This window comes from Mastigoproctus giganteus, chromosome 9, assembly GCF_048544385.1.
Source record: "Mastigoproctus giganteus isolate SK-2022 chromosome 9, ASM4854438v1, whole genome shotgun sequence".
Lineage (NCBI taxonomy): Eukaryota > Metazoa > Arthropoda > Arachnida > Uropygi > Thelyphonidae > Mastigoproctus > Mastigoproctus giganteus.
The window spans coordinates 175,472,284-175,487,829 of record NC_143583.1 but is presented as its reverse complement, the minus strand read 5'-3'; positions in this window follow the sequence as shown (position 1 = coordinate 175,487,829).

The following is a 15,546-nucleotide window of genomic DNA, read 5'->3' as shown; positions in this document are numbered from 1 at the left end:
GGTATTCCAGTATGGCCTGGGATCCAGCAGAATACAATGCTTTGCCGATGATCTCGGAGACGAATCAACTCTGATCTGATTTGCTGTAGTACCGGATGAGTAGATGGGGAAATCTTTTGCATTGCTAATAGGGCACTTTGCGAGTCTGTGTAGATTATACTCTTTTTGATTGAGAGATGGGAAATGTTTTCCAGAGCAAGTTTTATGGCATATAATTCAGTGGTGTAACTGCTGCATTCTGTCGGAAGTGACACGGAAGTGATAGTGTCATGGAATACCACTGCTGCACCTGATCCATTCTCAGACTTTGAGCCGTCGGTATATATTTTCGCAAAGTCGGGATAACTTTGTAAATGTGCAGTGTGGAGCTGCTGGATGTTAATACCCGTTAAAGAGTGTTTCCCCCATTGGTGGAAATAATAGTCACAACACGGCATGATGACAGACCATGGAGGAACGTGATCTGTAGGTTCTTGCTGGACTTTATTGAGTTGTATATTCCAGTTTTCTGCTAATTCCATTAACCTAATACCTGCAGGCCTAGTTGCTTGTGGTTTGTTTCTATAAAACATCGTGAGTGGCGGATCATTAAATATTGACCAATTAGGATGGGTCGACTGACTTTGAATCTTGGTTGCGTAGTTCAATAGTAACATCTTTCTTCTGACGTTTAGAGGAGCTTCGTAGGCTTCTACATAGAGACTTTGCACTGGAGATGTTCTGAACGCACCTAGAGCTATTCTTAGAGCTGAATGTTGAATAGGGTTGAGACGAGATAAGACACTTTCCCTAGCAGAATCAAAGACAGGTGCGCCATAGTCCAGACGAGATCTAATTATGGATCTGTATAAGTGAAGCAAGGTGTAACGATCTGCTCCCCAGGTTGTTGCTGATAAGGCTCTCAGTATGTTCATTTTCTTTTGGCAAGCTGTCCGGAGATGTTCAATGTGTTTATGATAGTTTAACTTACTGTCAAAAATTAAGCCAAGCAGACGAATACTATTCGCAATTGGAATAAGATGGTTATCTAATCGGAGTTCAGGATCAGGATGCATTTTACGCATGGTGCAGAAATGAATGGCAGTAGATTTCTGGCTGGATAGTCTGTAACCGTTTTGTGTCATCCAAATCTGGATCTGATTTATTGATATCTGCAATTGTCTCTCAATGTAGTTCATGTTTTGAGAGTGGCAGGAGATTGTTAGATCATCGGCATAAAGATATGAGTCCACTGTTTTCGGAATAATTTCAGTTAAGTGATTAATTCTAATTGCGAATAGAGTGGCGCTCAGAACGGACCCTTGAGGGATTCCTTCTTCCTGAACAAACTTTTTAGAGAGAGTTCCCCGGTATCGAACTTGAAAGGATCTTTGTTCTAAAAAATTTTGGATGAAATATGCCAAATTTCCTCTCAGGCCAAGAGAATTTAGATCCTTTAAAATGCCAAACCGCCATGTGGTGTCAAAAGCTTTCTCAATATCCAGACAGACCATAACGAGATGCTCCTTTTTGATGAATGCATTTCTGATATTTGCTTCGGCTTTAATCATAAGGTCCAATGATGATCGATTTTTTCTGAATCCAAATTGATTGTTATTGATTAACTTTTGGGACTCAAGATACCAAGTCAGGCGGCTGTGAATCATTTTTTCGAGGGTTTTGCTCAGACAGCTGGTAAGTGAAATTGGTCTGTAGTTTTGAGGAACAGAATAGTCTTTACCAGGTTTTGGGATTGCCAGAACGTAGGAATGACGCCAGGAGCTTGGGTATGTATGTTCAGTGAATATTCGATTGAGGAAGAACAGCAGTGATGACTGTGACTTTGTATTTAAATTTTTAAGCATTATATAAAATATCCCATCAGGGCCAGCAGTGCTATTCCTTGAGTTGGTAAGAGCATGTTGAAGTTCAACCATGGTAAATGGTTGATTATATTTTAGTGCACATCTGTCAGTGAAATTCAGTTTGGATTTTTCAGTTACACCTTTAATTTTTTGAAACGACTGGTCATAAGAAGTTGAGGAGGACAACTGGGAAAATACAAATCCTAGTGCATTTGCGATTTCTGCAGGAGTAGAGAGTTCCTGTCCATTCCAGTTAATTAGTGGAGTAGATGTTGGAGGAATTTTGCCATTTAACAATTTTATCTTATTCCAGATCAGTCTGATGTCTGTATTTTTATTAACTGAGGAAGCGAATTTAATCCAAGATTCTTTTTTTGCTTTCCGTCTGATATAACGGGCTCTTGCTCTAAGTCGCTTATAATTAATAAGATTGGAAGTGGTTGGATGTTTGTGGAATTGATTCCAAGCTTTGTTTTTCTCTTTTTTTGCATTGTTGCACTCTTCGTTCCACCAATAATTTAGTTTTCGCCTTTTCCTGACTTGGTATTGTGGAATTGCAGCTGTTGCAGCTGTTAGAATTTGGTTTGTTATATGTTCAGTAACATGGTTGATAGAAGAGCACTGTATGATATGGTTGTCGAACGAGACAAGCGTGCTATATTTTATCCAGTCAGCCTTTGGAAATTTCCATTTTACTGGATTGTCTGTTGGTAATGAACAGGAAGTTTGAACTTTGCATATTATTGGGAAATGATCGCTGTTGTGAGGGTCGTTAAGTGTTACCCACTGGATACTTGGATAGAGCACTGGAGAGCAAATGGAAAGGTCTATTGCAGAGGTTGATCCGGTAGGAAAATGAACATAGGTGGGAGAGCCAGTATTTAACAACGTTAGATCCTGTCTATCTATTAACGTTTCAACAAGTTTTCCACGCCTGTCTAAGCTGGAAGAACCCCATAATGGGTGGTGAGCATTAAAGTCACCTAGTAGACAGAAGGGAACTGGTAGTTGCAACACGAGACCTTCGATTTCCTGAATAGAATATGGACGATTAGGTGGAAGATAAATTGAGACCAATGTAACTGTGATTCCAAATACTACGCGTGCGGCAACAGCTTCTAAAGAGGTTTTCAATGGAATGCATCTGGAAGGAACTCTTGAGTCCAACAGGATGGCTACTCCTCCATGAGCACTATTAGTGTCAGATCTATCTTGTCTGTAGATAGTGTAATTTTTGACTGTAGTGGAAACTTGTGGTGTCAAGTTGGTTTCCTGTAGGCACATAGCTACAGGATTGAAGCAGTGAATTAGTTCATTGATATCATCGATGTTGCTGCGAAAACCTCTACAATTCCACTGAATGATTTGTTCCATTATTTGGTTTTGTTCGTGGAAGATGTATCTGACTGCTTTTTATAAGTTGATTGTTTATGACGGTCCGGTTTTGGTTTTTCTTTTCGGGGAAAAGTGGGACGTCCCGATTCATTGCTATCGTCCATATCATCTTCTGCGTGTATTTCAAGCAGTTCTTCTTGACCGATAGAATCATCTGTATCCATGCTTGTTAGACCTGATACTTTCGTCTCAGCAGAAAAAGATCTTTGCAAATTTTCTGCTGCCTGACGATGCGGAAGTCTCTGGGTTGGAATTGTGAGTGGCGTGTTATTGCTTTGGTCTATTGAATTTGGTTTAGATGGATGCTGGATCAAGAGTACTGATCGTGCCCAGTCTGATATTGATATTTTTGGAGAGATGGATACTTCTGTCTGACATGCCACTGATTCGTGCCTGAGAGTGGTAGAAGCATAAGTGCGTTTTGGCATACTTAAATTGATCTGTTTTTTCGCTTCTTGGTAAGAGACTTTATTTTCAATTTTATATTTTTGTATTTTTTTTCCTATCTTCCATAGTTCACAGTCTTTGGAGTAGGCTGGATGTTTGCCACTACAATTAGGACACTGTGGTGTTGGAGCATTGCATTCTGCTTGCGTGTGATTCTTGCAGCTGCAGTTTGGACATATAGCATCTCCACGGCATGCTGTCTGAGAATGGCCGAACTTTTGACATTTAAAGCATCTGAGCGGATTTGGGATATATGGCCTAATGCGGCAATTCAAGTAACCTGCTTTGACAGAACCCGGTAGATTTGGAGTACTGAAAGTCAAGATTATGTTTCGCGTGGGAGTTAAGTTGCCGTCTTTTCTGATCATGATACGTTTTGCATGAGACACATTTTGATCTTTTAGCTCCTGGACAATTTCTTCCTCAGAAACATATAACAGATCCCATTCGGAGATGACTCCTTTGGAAGAATTTAGTGTGTTGTGTGGTGTAACCTGAATTGGTATTCCGCTTAAAGAAGTAAGTTGCAGTAGTAATTCAGAATGTCTTGAGTACGATGTCTCTACTAGTAGATCTCCTGATTGGAGACGTTTAACCATTTTTGGTGAACCTGCAGCGTTTTCTAGGCATCTCTGGATGATGAAAGGTGAGAGCTTGCTCACAGGTTCGGATGACAAGGAGTGTATTATGAGGAAAGCTGGAGATTCCTGTTTCCTAGTGTCCTTTTTTTGTCTCTTTGAAAGAGAGAAGTCATTGTCGGTGTCATTGTCGTGTTCATGTTGAGAGCACTTCGGCTCTAAACGTGGAAATTCACTTATTTCCATCTTTGCTCCTTTTCGCCCCGAGGGTTGGTTTTTCCCCCAGGTTACCGGCCCCGCCACGTGGAGGCAGGAGCGGTGCCACCAGTGACCAAGCGGTTGTTTAAGTTAGTGGATTTGGTTAGTGATATATATAAAGAGAATAAGAAAAGAAAGGTGGATTGCCTTTCTGGGTTCTTACTTTTGACTTTTAAAGCACAGAACCACTTCAAGTAAATAAAATAACAGCCGCACTGGAAAATAAAGAAACTATATCACTTTGGAGATCACTCTATAATCACTGGAAGAAAATCGCTTGTCACTATCGCTTGGCACTCGGGGCCAGAAAGTAGCTGAATAGTGTGACTTCTCAGTACTACTCAATTGCTGAACCATAATCCCTTTAGCTCTTAATTTGTGCTTCATACAGCAAAAATTTCTGAAATTGCCCTAAGGCCAGAGGTGCAAATATGCAGTGGCAGTAAGTAGCAAGTCTGTTGTACGTACGTTTTATTCTGCTTCATAATTCGATGCTTTCACATCAACTTGGATGTTTTTCATTCTTCTGCTACTTTTTATACTATCGTTGTTTTTAAGAAGAAAAAAAATATATTTTTATATATTTTACCATGAACAAAATTGGGTAATCAGAACAAAAAGGTAAAGGAGTGATGACAATAATGTTGCTACAGATACTTCAGAAGCCAAAAGGCTAAGATATGTATCGTGTGAAAATTTGGTCACTAATGTTATTTAAAGTAGTGCAACCACCAATTTCTGGTAGAGAGCCATCATATTCCAAATCAAAAAGAATAGAAAATATCAAGAAGAAGTTACGAATTGCTTTACTTACAGTGTTGCTGATGATGAGCAACGTCCTTTGTGCATAATATGTTACAAAAAACTGGCTAAAGAAAGCATGAAACCTATTAAATGAAAAAGACACTTGCATACAAAACATCCAGAGATAATGAAAAAACTGAAGTCTTTTTCAAAAGACACTGGCGCCATGCAAGGTCTGAAATCTTTCAATCTTTCGTGAAGAAACATACGGCAGTTCCTTGTAAAGCTTTAAGAGCATCGTTGGAAGTTTTATGTTTAATAGGAAAAAATTTGAAATCACATACTATTGCTGAATGTCTTGTTCTCCTTGCTTCTATTAAAATAATTTCAATTATGAAAAAAAAAAGTGCAGCAACGATTTAAATACCATTCCTCTATCCAGAGGAATGGTATTTAAATTTATTAAATCGATTGAGAGAAAGACTAATTTTTACAATATTCTCTAAAATATCTGTAAATGAATTTACAGATATTTTAGAGAATTTTCTATTTTGCAAAGCTTTGGAAGGAAGAACGACGGGCAAGAAGATTTTTGATGTTATAAATATTTTCTTTCAAACAAATGACCGAACATGGAACCAACTGCTTTGCGATTTGTACTGATGGTGTGGCTGCATTAACAGGATAAAATAAAGGTTTAAAAGGTAAAGTAAAGAAATTGCTCCAAATATAGTTTTGAATTATTGCATTGTACAGTACATAGGGAATGCATTAGTTGCAAAAGAAATGCAAACTGATGTGCACGAAGTTTTGAAAGATGTGATGAGTGTGATCAACTTTATAAAAATAGAAGCTTAAATAGCTGACTTTTCACAATGGTTTGTAATGAAGTGGGATGAAATGCTTCTTTTATATACTCAGTGATAAAATAGAAACTTTAAAAGGGAAGTTTAATCTTTGGAAAACTGAATTTGAGCATAATAATACTGAAATGTTCCCATGCTTTTCTGATTTTGTTATAATATTGACATTTTACAATTTAGGGATATCATTGCCACCCACCTAACAATGCTAATTAAGAATTTTTCTAAATTATGTAATGTATCTCCAGAAAAAAAAACTTGTATTAGATTCATGATTCCTTTGCTTTTGAAATTTCTTCATGCTCCAAAATTACTATTCAGCAAAAGGAAGATCTCGTTGACTTGTCGCTGATGAAGCATTACGTGCTTATTTTAAGGCTACAACTTGTGAAAAATTTTGGCTTTCTCTTCGAGACCAGTATCCAGAATTATCGAAAATGGCGATACAAACATTGCTGCCTTTCGCGTCTGCATATTTATGTGAGGTTTGTTTCTCAAAATTAACAGCTATAAAAACAGAACAGTGTTCCAGACTTGATTCAGAAAATGACATGAGATTAGCAATTTCAAATATTGCATCCAAATATTATCAGTAATTAAGACTCATCCTTCTCATTAATTGTTTTGTTATTGTTAATAATTTTTTTATTGTTTTTTAATCTTAATTGAAGAATAAGAATGTGATTTGTTGTTTTTGCTGTATTAAATTAAAATGGAAACAATTTTTTTATTCCTTTCTCAGTAGTCGAATAAAATTTTCTATTCCATGGCATTTTTCTTCTCTAAAAATCTGGTCATCCTACTTTGGGGTTTACATTGAGGGGTTGCATCAATTATATATTTAATAAAGGGAACTGCAAGTGAAATAAGTTTGCATGCTACTGACCTATTCAATTCATCAGCAACACAAGACTGTTCCACACACACACAGTACACAAGGGTCCTATCTGATTCATTTTGAATGGGGACAAGGAAGAAAAACTCCTTGTCCTCATTCTTTGCTCACTTAGCCAGTGCATTCTCAGCCTTGGCTTCTAATCTTATGTAGTATTATTACAGATCAACTTTTAGCTGTTATAAGCTTCAGTACTTTCCATCGCTCTGTAACTAACCCATGCTGTCTTTTTCTGCTATATTACACTGTCCAGTTCATTCACTCATTGTGGCATTGTCCTTGTGTTATATTTTTTTAATGGTATGTATACATTCATGGCTTCCATGATTATTTCTTTAAAAGTGTTCCATGATTCTAATGTATTTGTACTCCCTCTGTAATCCACCCAATTAATAGATGCCATGTAGCACTTTAAGCAGCCATAGTCCCCTTTTCTGAAATTAAAACCTGTGCTTTTAACTGCCACCTATCATCTTTCATTATATTCTGACTAACGACTGTATTATCACTACCTTCCAATAGTTCTTGTACTTTAAACCCTGTGATGTGATCTGATTCATAAGTAATGATGAGTCAAGAATATTCTTAGCCCTAGTAGTTTCTCTAACATGCTAGTATGACCAATAAACATCTAGTTTAAAAATTTTGTTTCCCGTGGCAAGTTTCTCTCCCACTTCTTCTAATCAGTTAGTGGCAGATTGAAATTACCCATAATAAGACATGAAGATTATTTTAATCTCATTATACATCTGCTTCCAACTAATTCACCACAGATTTTATGCTGGCAGTAGTAACTTCTCACTCAGCAAAAGCTCTTTTTGTAGTGCCATGTTTCTGTTAGTCCTATATCAGCATTAGTTTCCTTAACCAGGAATTTGAATTCACCCATTTTGTTGACAACACACCTGTATACCTAGTTAAGACGAAGTATTTTTCTATAGTTTGCTACACTGACACACCCATTGGAGTTATTTACATTTGTTTCTCTAGCCTTATCTTCCCACTCATTTGAAACGTTGCCACCCTCAGAAAATGTTGCCATCATCAGCTGTTGTGGCAACAAACAAGAATTCTTGAAATGCATGCAAATAAATGAATGTCTAGATTATCCTTCTCTTCCCTAATTAGTAGCTTCCCTGAACCCTTAAGTTATCCTCAACAATACAGGCAAAAACTTCGCACTACTTTTGCTCAAATAAATACCATTTCTACAAAATAAATTCCTTCCACCTACAAGTGTGGGCCATGCTGATAAAAACAACCCCCCCCCCACCAGAACCTTGCAGACTCCCTCATGTCTAGAGTTAATTTACAAGGCTTTCAGCATACAATCATCCCAATTGTTCCTCCTGGCAAGCACACCCTGGTTCACGTTCACTTATCTTTATTACAAATATTACTCATTTCCCTGGCAATAGATCACCCATTCATACCCTCCAAGAATTTGTCCAGTTCTTCTTTGAATTTATTCAAAGAAAAACTGGAAAAAGAATCAACCACTCACTGTTTTGAAGGCAAACCTCTACACATCTATTTGGCAACCATCCTTTCTCATGTGTATAGTCTCAGCAAGAGAAAGAATACCATTCAAATTCAGCTTACTCAATCCATTCAAGGCCTTATACACCTGTCATATCACCCTGGAGGTGCCTAGTCTGCAGACACTACAATTTTCAGAACTGAAGCCTTTCTAGGTAAGAGCACCCTTTTGTTTCCTTCACCAACCTTGGGAGCCCTTCTCTTCACCCATTCCAGCAGATCGACATCCTAAAGTGAGGCCTCCAGACCTGTATACAGTACTCAAGATGTGGCCTAACCATGGTCTTATACAAATGGATAATTTGTATAAGGCCTAATTTTTCTAAATCTTGTTCCAGTTGTATACCATCATTACTGTTGTTAACCACTCTACCTTTTCCTGTATCATCTGCAAACTTTGACATTAAGCCTGATATATATACCTTGCAGCACTGAACCCTGAGGAACTCAACTAATAACGTTAGTCCACAAAGAACAGTGCTCATTCATAACCACTCTCTGTCATCTTCCACTTAACCATCCCTTTATCAATTACATTAACTTGCCCTTCATTTGTGGAAAGATTGAGACCAGTTTACTTGTCATACTGCCAATGTTATTTTGACCTTAAAGCTTATCTTGAGCAAGCTACCTCTGCTTGGAACGAGAATAATCTATCCTGAATAATATTTGTGGACAGGCTATTATTTTTAGAGGATCTTGTATACTAGTTGGAGACACTTTATTTTTGGAGAATTAGTGTATTGAACATAGCTAGAGTAATTGGAACAAAGCATTTAATGGTAAGAATGATTATATCAAGGCTACCTCTTGCAGCAGGGAAAGTCATTTCTGTAAAGTGTTCTGTTCTAGATTAATTTCAATTTGCTTAATATTTTAGTTTAACATTTTGAGTTTATTACTGAAATTTATTGCGTTGAATTCAACTGGAATTTGAATTTGCATAATCTTAAGTCTAATTGTAAGTGATCTTATGCACATGGACTGTAGCCAGGAAGAGTAATTTAGAAGTATAATAAAATATCCTTTTAAGTAAGACCTATTAAAGTATGCAATTCCTGCTAAAAAAATTACAGAAGATACAACTGGAAATTTTGTCATGATCTGAAAGTAATTGCACTTTTACTGAGTGTTGCAACTTCATTTCACAAAATTTAGCATTTTCTATGCTTGCTGAATGTAACAGCACAGCAAGGAGTTCCCATTATACTGTCAAGTTATCATCTCCTATAGTGTATATTCTTTGACATAAAGATGTAGCTGAGCTGAGTGGTTGGTATGGAAGTGCAGGAGCACACACATTCGAGTCAATTGTATGTCAGACTCATTAGCATTAGAAGTGGCATATGATGCAAGAAACAAGCTTATACAGCATCAGCCAAAAAAAAAAAAAAAAACCCCTTCCCTTATCACCTATCCATTCACTCCCAAGTTTGTCCAGTTCTTCCTTGAATCTATTTAAGCTGTTAACCTCCATGACAGATGGAAGTTTGTTCCAGCAACCTACACTCACTGGCTAAAGGCAAATTTCTACACATCTATTCCACAACTGTTTTTCCAAAATTTTAATTTATGCCCCTTCAAGTGCGTAATCTGAGCAAGAGGAAGAATCCCATCAGCACTAAGTTTGCTCAAACGATTCAGACTTACACACCTCAATCAGATCGTCTTGCAGGTGCCTAGTCTTGGGATGCTGTAATTTGCAAAACTTAAGCCTTTCTTGGTAAGAGCAGCCCTTTGTTTCCCTCACCAATTTCATTGCCCTTCTCTGTACTCATTCCAGCAGCTCTACATCCTTCCTAAAATGAGGCCTTCAGAACTGTATGGTGTTGTCTGACCACTGCCTTATACAAAGTGATATTATCTTCTTATCCCTGCTAGTAGAATTCCTGTATATCGTTGACAAAACCCCATGAGCTGTCCTGTCTGCCTTGCTCAGAGAACTTCATATCCAATTGCACAATTAACCCCAGGTCTTTTTTCATTCTCTACTAAACTTAGTGTAGTACCGCACAGTTGATACATTACTCTTGGGTTACTTGCACCCATATGCAGTACAGTAGAGTGTCAGTTATCTGGAATAATTGATGTCAGACCTCTTCCAGATAGCCAAACATAATGTAAGATTAAATAAATTTAATCTTAACTTACCATTGAATTAAATAATTAAGATTAATTAAATTAAATAAAAAAAAATTATAAACCAATCTAGGAAAACAAAAATATCTGCCAGGTTATTCTTATGATTTTTATATAAAAAAGGAAAATTAGAAAGATTTTTAAATGCTCTTGGTTTTTTCGACTTCCCGATAACGAGCACGGGCAATCTGTGCATTCCAGTAGCATTTGCACACATAGCAATTGTAACTTGTTCTTTTTTCATCTTAAAACCTAGTGCAGACATTTCTCTTTTAATGCTTTCTATAATAAGTCTTTCTCATCAACATTATAAACATTTTCATTCTCGTAATTTGCTATAACTGAAGCAAACTTACAAGGACACCGCTACCAAGTTGTCTGCAGAAAGTTTCTCACATTGAATATCTAGTTCATGCATAGTGTCTCAGTTTAAAGTTTTTCAGCCAACCTATGCGTACCTTAAAATCTTTATTACCTCTTAATTTTCGATTAAAATCCAATACTTTTTCACACAACATTGGGCCAGTCACTGGTTCACCTAAATTTCGCTTCTGAAGACACCACAAATAAAATGCACTCTCTCTAAATTGGCATTTTCAGGTTTTGACATAGTCTTTTTCCTTGTAGATCCCCCCTTCACTATCCATAATCGACAAATTCTGTTATACAATCAAGAAAAATCCCAATGCTATAGCATTGGGATTTTTCTTGATGTTATAAATTGTTGAAGTCCCCACATAAACTCTTTGGAGTGATTTCCTAAATTTTCACCTTTTCTAATTCTATTAATAATTGCCGTTTTTTGTTGCAATGTTAAAACGACTTTTTTTTTTTTTTTTTGTTCACATTTTACCATAAAAAAATTGAGAAAGATAATAAATCGCAGTTTTGGGCAGATATTCTTGCCAAATCTGGAACTAAACTAATCTGAAATTCACTCGTGTTTCCGAGAAAACCCAGTAGTCTCTGTGATATTTTTCTGCAGCACATTTCTAAAGGTCACATAGAATTCTAGAGGTCAAAACCATAAAACAATAAAAACAATTTGCAGCTTTCGGTTTATTGGGCTTTTTGTTTGTACAATCTGTTATAAATGGATAGTAAACTCAATCTTTCACTTATTAGAATCAAAATTCAATTTGCAAACATGATTACTATAACTGGCGCTTAGTGTACTACCATTAATAAAAAAAAAAAAAAAAAAAGAGAAAGATCAGCTTTTCAAATTATTTGGATAACTGACTTCTGGATAATTGACATTCTACTGTACTTTGCATATGTCAGTGTTACCACAGTTGCCACCTTTCAGCCAATCTGCCCAACTTTTCTAGATCCTGTTGCAGCAGCATACTGTTGTTACTGTCATTAACAACCCTGACAACCTTTGTATCATCTGCAGACTTGGACATTAAGCGTGATTTGTCTTCATCAATATCATTGATAAATACTAAGTGCTACCCAAATCTTCCAGAAATTTGAATGTTGTGCGAGAACTATGTCTAGTACGGACTTGTGGTGCTAGGTTAAAACTGCATGCATCCTTTGTGAATCGGTGTGCCACTGATAGCGTTAGGCTGGATAGTCATTGAATATTTGTGCGCAGTTCTTCGGTGGTGTGTTTCGTGTAGTTGGTGATGGCAGATGTGAGAGAGCAACGTGCTTGAATCAAATTTTGTTTCCTTAATGATACAGCAGTAGAAACTCATAAGAAGTTGAAACAAGCTTTTGGTGACAATGCTTTATGCCAGGTGCAGATCTACTGGTTTAACCGTTTTAAAAACGGTTTCTGGCGGCGATCGCTCTGGCATCCATCATCAAGTTCCACCCCAGAAAATGTTGCAAAATTCTGGACAGTGATCCATGAAGACCACAGGCCGACCATCAACGGCATTTGTGGCATTGTAGGACTATTGTATGGCATGTGTCAGCAGTTTTGTCAGACAAGTTGAACGTGAGGAGATTGCAGCCAAGTTCATGTACTGAGTGTACAAAAGCATCATTGCATGGAAGTTAGCAGAGATCTTCAAGAACAGCCAGGAGTGATCAAAAAGCCAGCCCACACATCTCTTGCTGTGGTGCAGTTTTTGGCATCCAACAACATGACAATCATCCCCCCCTTATTCCCCAAACTTGGCCCCCCCTGTGACTTCTTCTTCCCGAGAATGAAAATCAAGCTGAAGATTCAAGAGTGTAGAGGATATCGAAACCGAATTGCAGGCAGTGCGCTGAACACTATGACAAAGGACTTTCAGGATGCATTCAAATTTTGGGAGAAGCACTGGGATTGGTGTTTATGGTCTCAAGGGGATTACTTCGAAGGTGAATAAGACCCAGGGTGAGTCTAATTTATTTTATAAATACATTTTGGGTAGCACCTCATATAGAAAACAACAATGGTCTGAACCCTGGGGGACTTCACTAATAACATTAGTCCTTGAAGAGCACTGTCCATTGATTACCACTCTCTGTCTACTCCCACTTAACCATCTATCCTTTTATCCATAGCAGCAACTTGCCCTTGATACTATACTACTCCAATTTGTACAGCAGTTTTTCATATGCAACAGTATCAAAAGATTTCCTGAAATCCAAGTATATGATATCAGAATTCTTTTTTGCATCCAGTTCCTTTGTGACCACATTGTAGTATCCAATCAAATTGGTCAGGCAAGATTTCCCCTTAAAAAACCCATGCTGTGTCTGAACCATAACTGCAGTCTTGTCTAGATGATCCTGCATTGATTCTTTAACCAGTGACTCCATTATTTTCCCCAGAACAGAAGTTAATTTGTTTTGCACATCTCCAGTCCATAGGGACCTCCCCTGAATCCACAGATGCTCTCATAATTGTGGCTAAAGGTTTGTTTATTTCCTTTGCCACCTCCTTTAATATAACTGGATAGATCCCATCCAACCCAGGTGCCTTTATGTTTAGCTTCAATTTCTCCTCCACTTTCTTCTCACTTATTACAATATCATTTAGCTTCCTGTGGGATTTACCTGATAATTTGTATGCATACCAAGCATTTTTCTTCTCTACCATATCTCATTAGATCATTTGACATCCATTTAGGTCTAAATCTTGAACAGTATTTCTTAGTTGGCATGAAAAGCCTAGTAGCTTCCAAGATTAATTCCTTGAATGCTTCCCATTTACAATTTGTTGCTGGTAACATCATTGGTTAGTCCCACTGTATAGAATTTAAACTGTCTGGGAGAGACCACCATAATCACCTTTTAGAAAGCAAAAACCTTTCCCTTTTTAGTTACATCTTTAAGTAAATCCCAAATCAGTACAACTGTGATCACTGCCACCTAGTGGTTCCTTTAGCTCCAGATCCTTAATGCATGAATAATCAATGCTGATAATCAGATCAAGAATATTATTCCTTCTGGTTGCCTGTTGAACATGCTGCTGCTGCTGTAGAAAAATATCAACCAATAAATTCACAAAATTTCTTTTTTTTTTTTCTGTGAACCCCAAACACGAGAGGTATTAGAACCTATAGTACTTAGTACCGTGCCCGTGCTTGGGCTGGAGAAGACGAAAGAAGATATTTGTTGACACTGGACTTGAACTTCTGTAGATTGTAATTTTCAGGAAATACGTATGAAGGAAGGTTGTTCCAGAAAACGGAATTTGAATGACTAAATGAGGAAGATGAAAAGTTGGTTCTGTGGGTTTGAAGTTGGACAGTAAATGGATGTTGGCTGGTGGCGGCATGTGTTCGGACTGTTTTGAAAGAGAGAGAGCGGGAATTATAGAAGCCAATTCAGAAGAACAGTGCCCATGGAAGTATCTGTAGAAGAGGCATGCAGCAGAAACAGTACGTCTATGAGACAGTGAGTGGAGAGACTCTGTTAGAGATGAATCATTAATTAACCTAACTGCCCTCTTCTGAATGGAATCAAGAAGCCTGAGAGAAGTTTTGGGGGCACCAACCCAGATGTGGGAACAATATTCCACGGCAGGGCGGATTTGCGATTTATACAGAGTGAGCAGCTGTTTGGAAGAAAAGTAACGCCGAGAGAGAAAGAGAAAACCAAGTTTTTTAGATGCAGAGGAAGGAATATTTGTAATGTGCTTGTGCCAAGAGAGATTAGAAGTCAGGGTAATCCCCAAAAGAGATATATCATTTTGCTTACAAATCGGAGTGGCACTAAAGATAAGCATAGGAGCAGAAGCTTTTTGCGAGATATTAGACAAGACTGAGTTTTAGAAGGGTTGAAATCAACTAAGTTGTCTTTGCCCCACTGGAGAATTACCTGAAGATCGGCATTTAAGGAATTGGTAGCAGATTTTTGAGAAGTTGAAGCTGATTGAGCAGGACAAGTTTCCTCAAAATGGAAAGTGGAATGCAATGTGCTATCATCGGCAAAACTATGGATAGGATTTCCAGTCAATGGAAGAAGGTCATTAATATACAAGAGGAAAAGAGTGGGGGAAAGAACTGAACCTTGGGGGACACCGGCATTAGTGGAGAAGTTAGAAGACAGAGAGCCATCTACCATCACCCTCAGTGAGCGATCAGAGAGAAAACTGGATAACCAATTACTAAAAACAGTTGGCAAACCATAAGATGGAAGCTTGTTTAGAAGACCTTTATGCCAAACACGATCGAAAGCCTTTGAGATGTCAAGAGCAACTACTTGTTTCACCAAACCTTTCCATTGAATTAGTCCATAAATGGGTAACATAAGCCAGAATATCACCAGTGGATCGACACTGACGGAATCCATACTGGCGATTGTTGATTAGACGGAAGAAAAGTAACGTAGGTAGTTTAAGAGTTGGTGGTTAATTGATTTCTCCAGTACTTTAGAAAGAGTAGAAGTAATTGCAA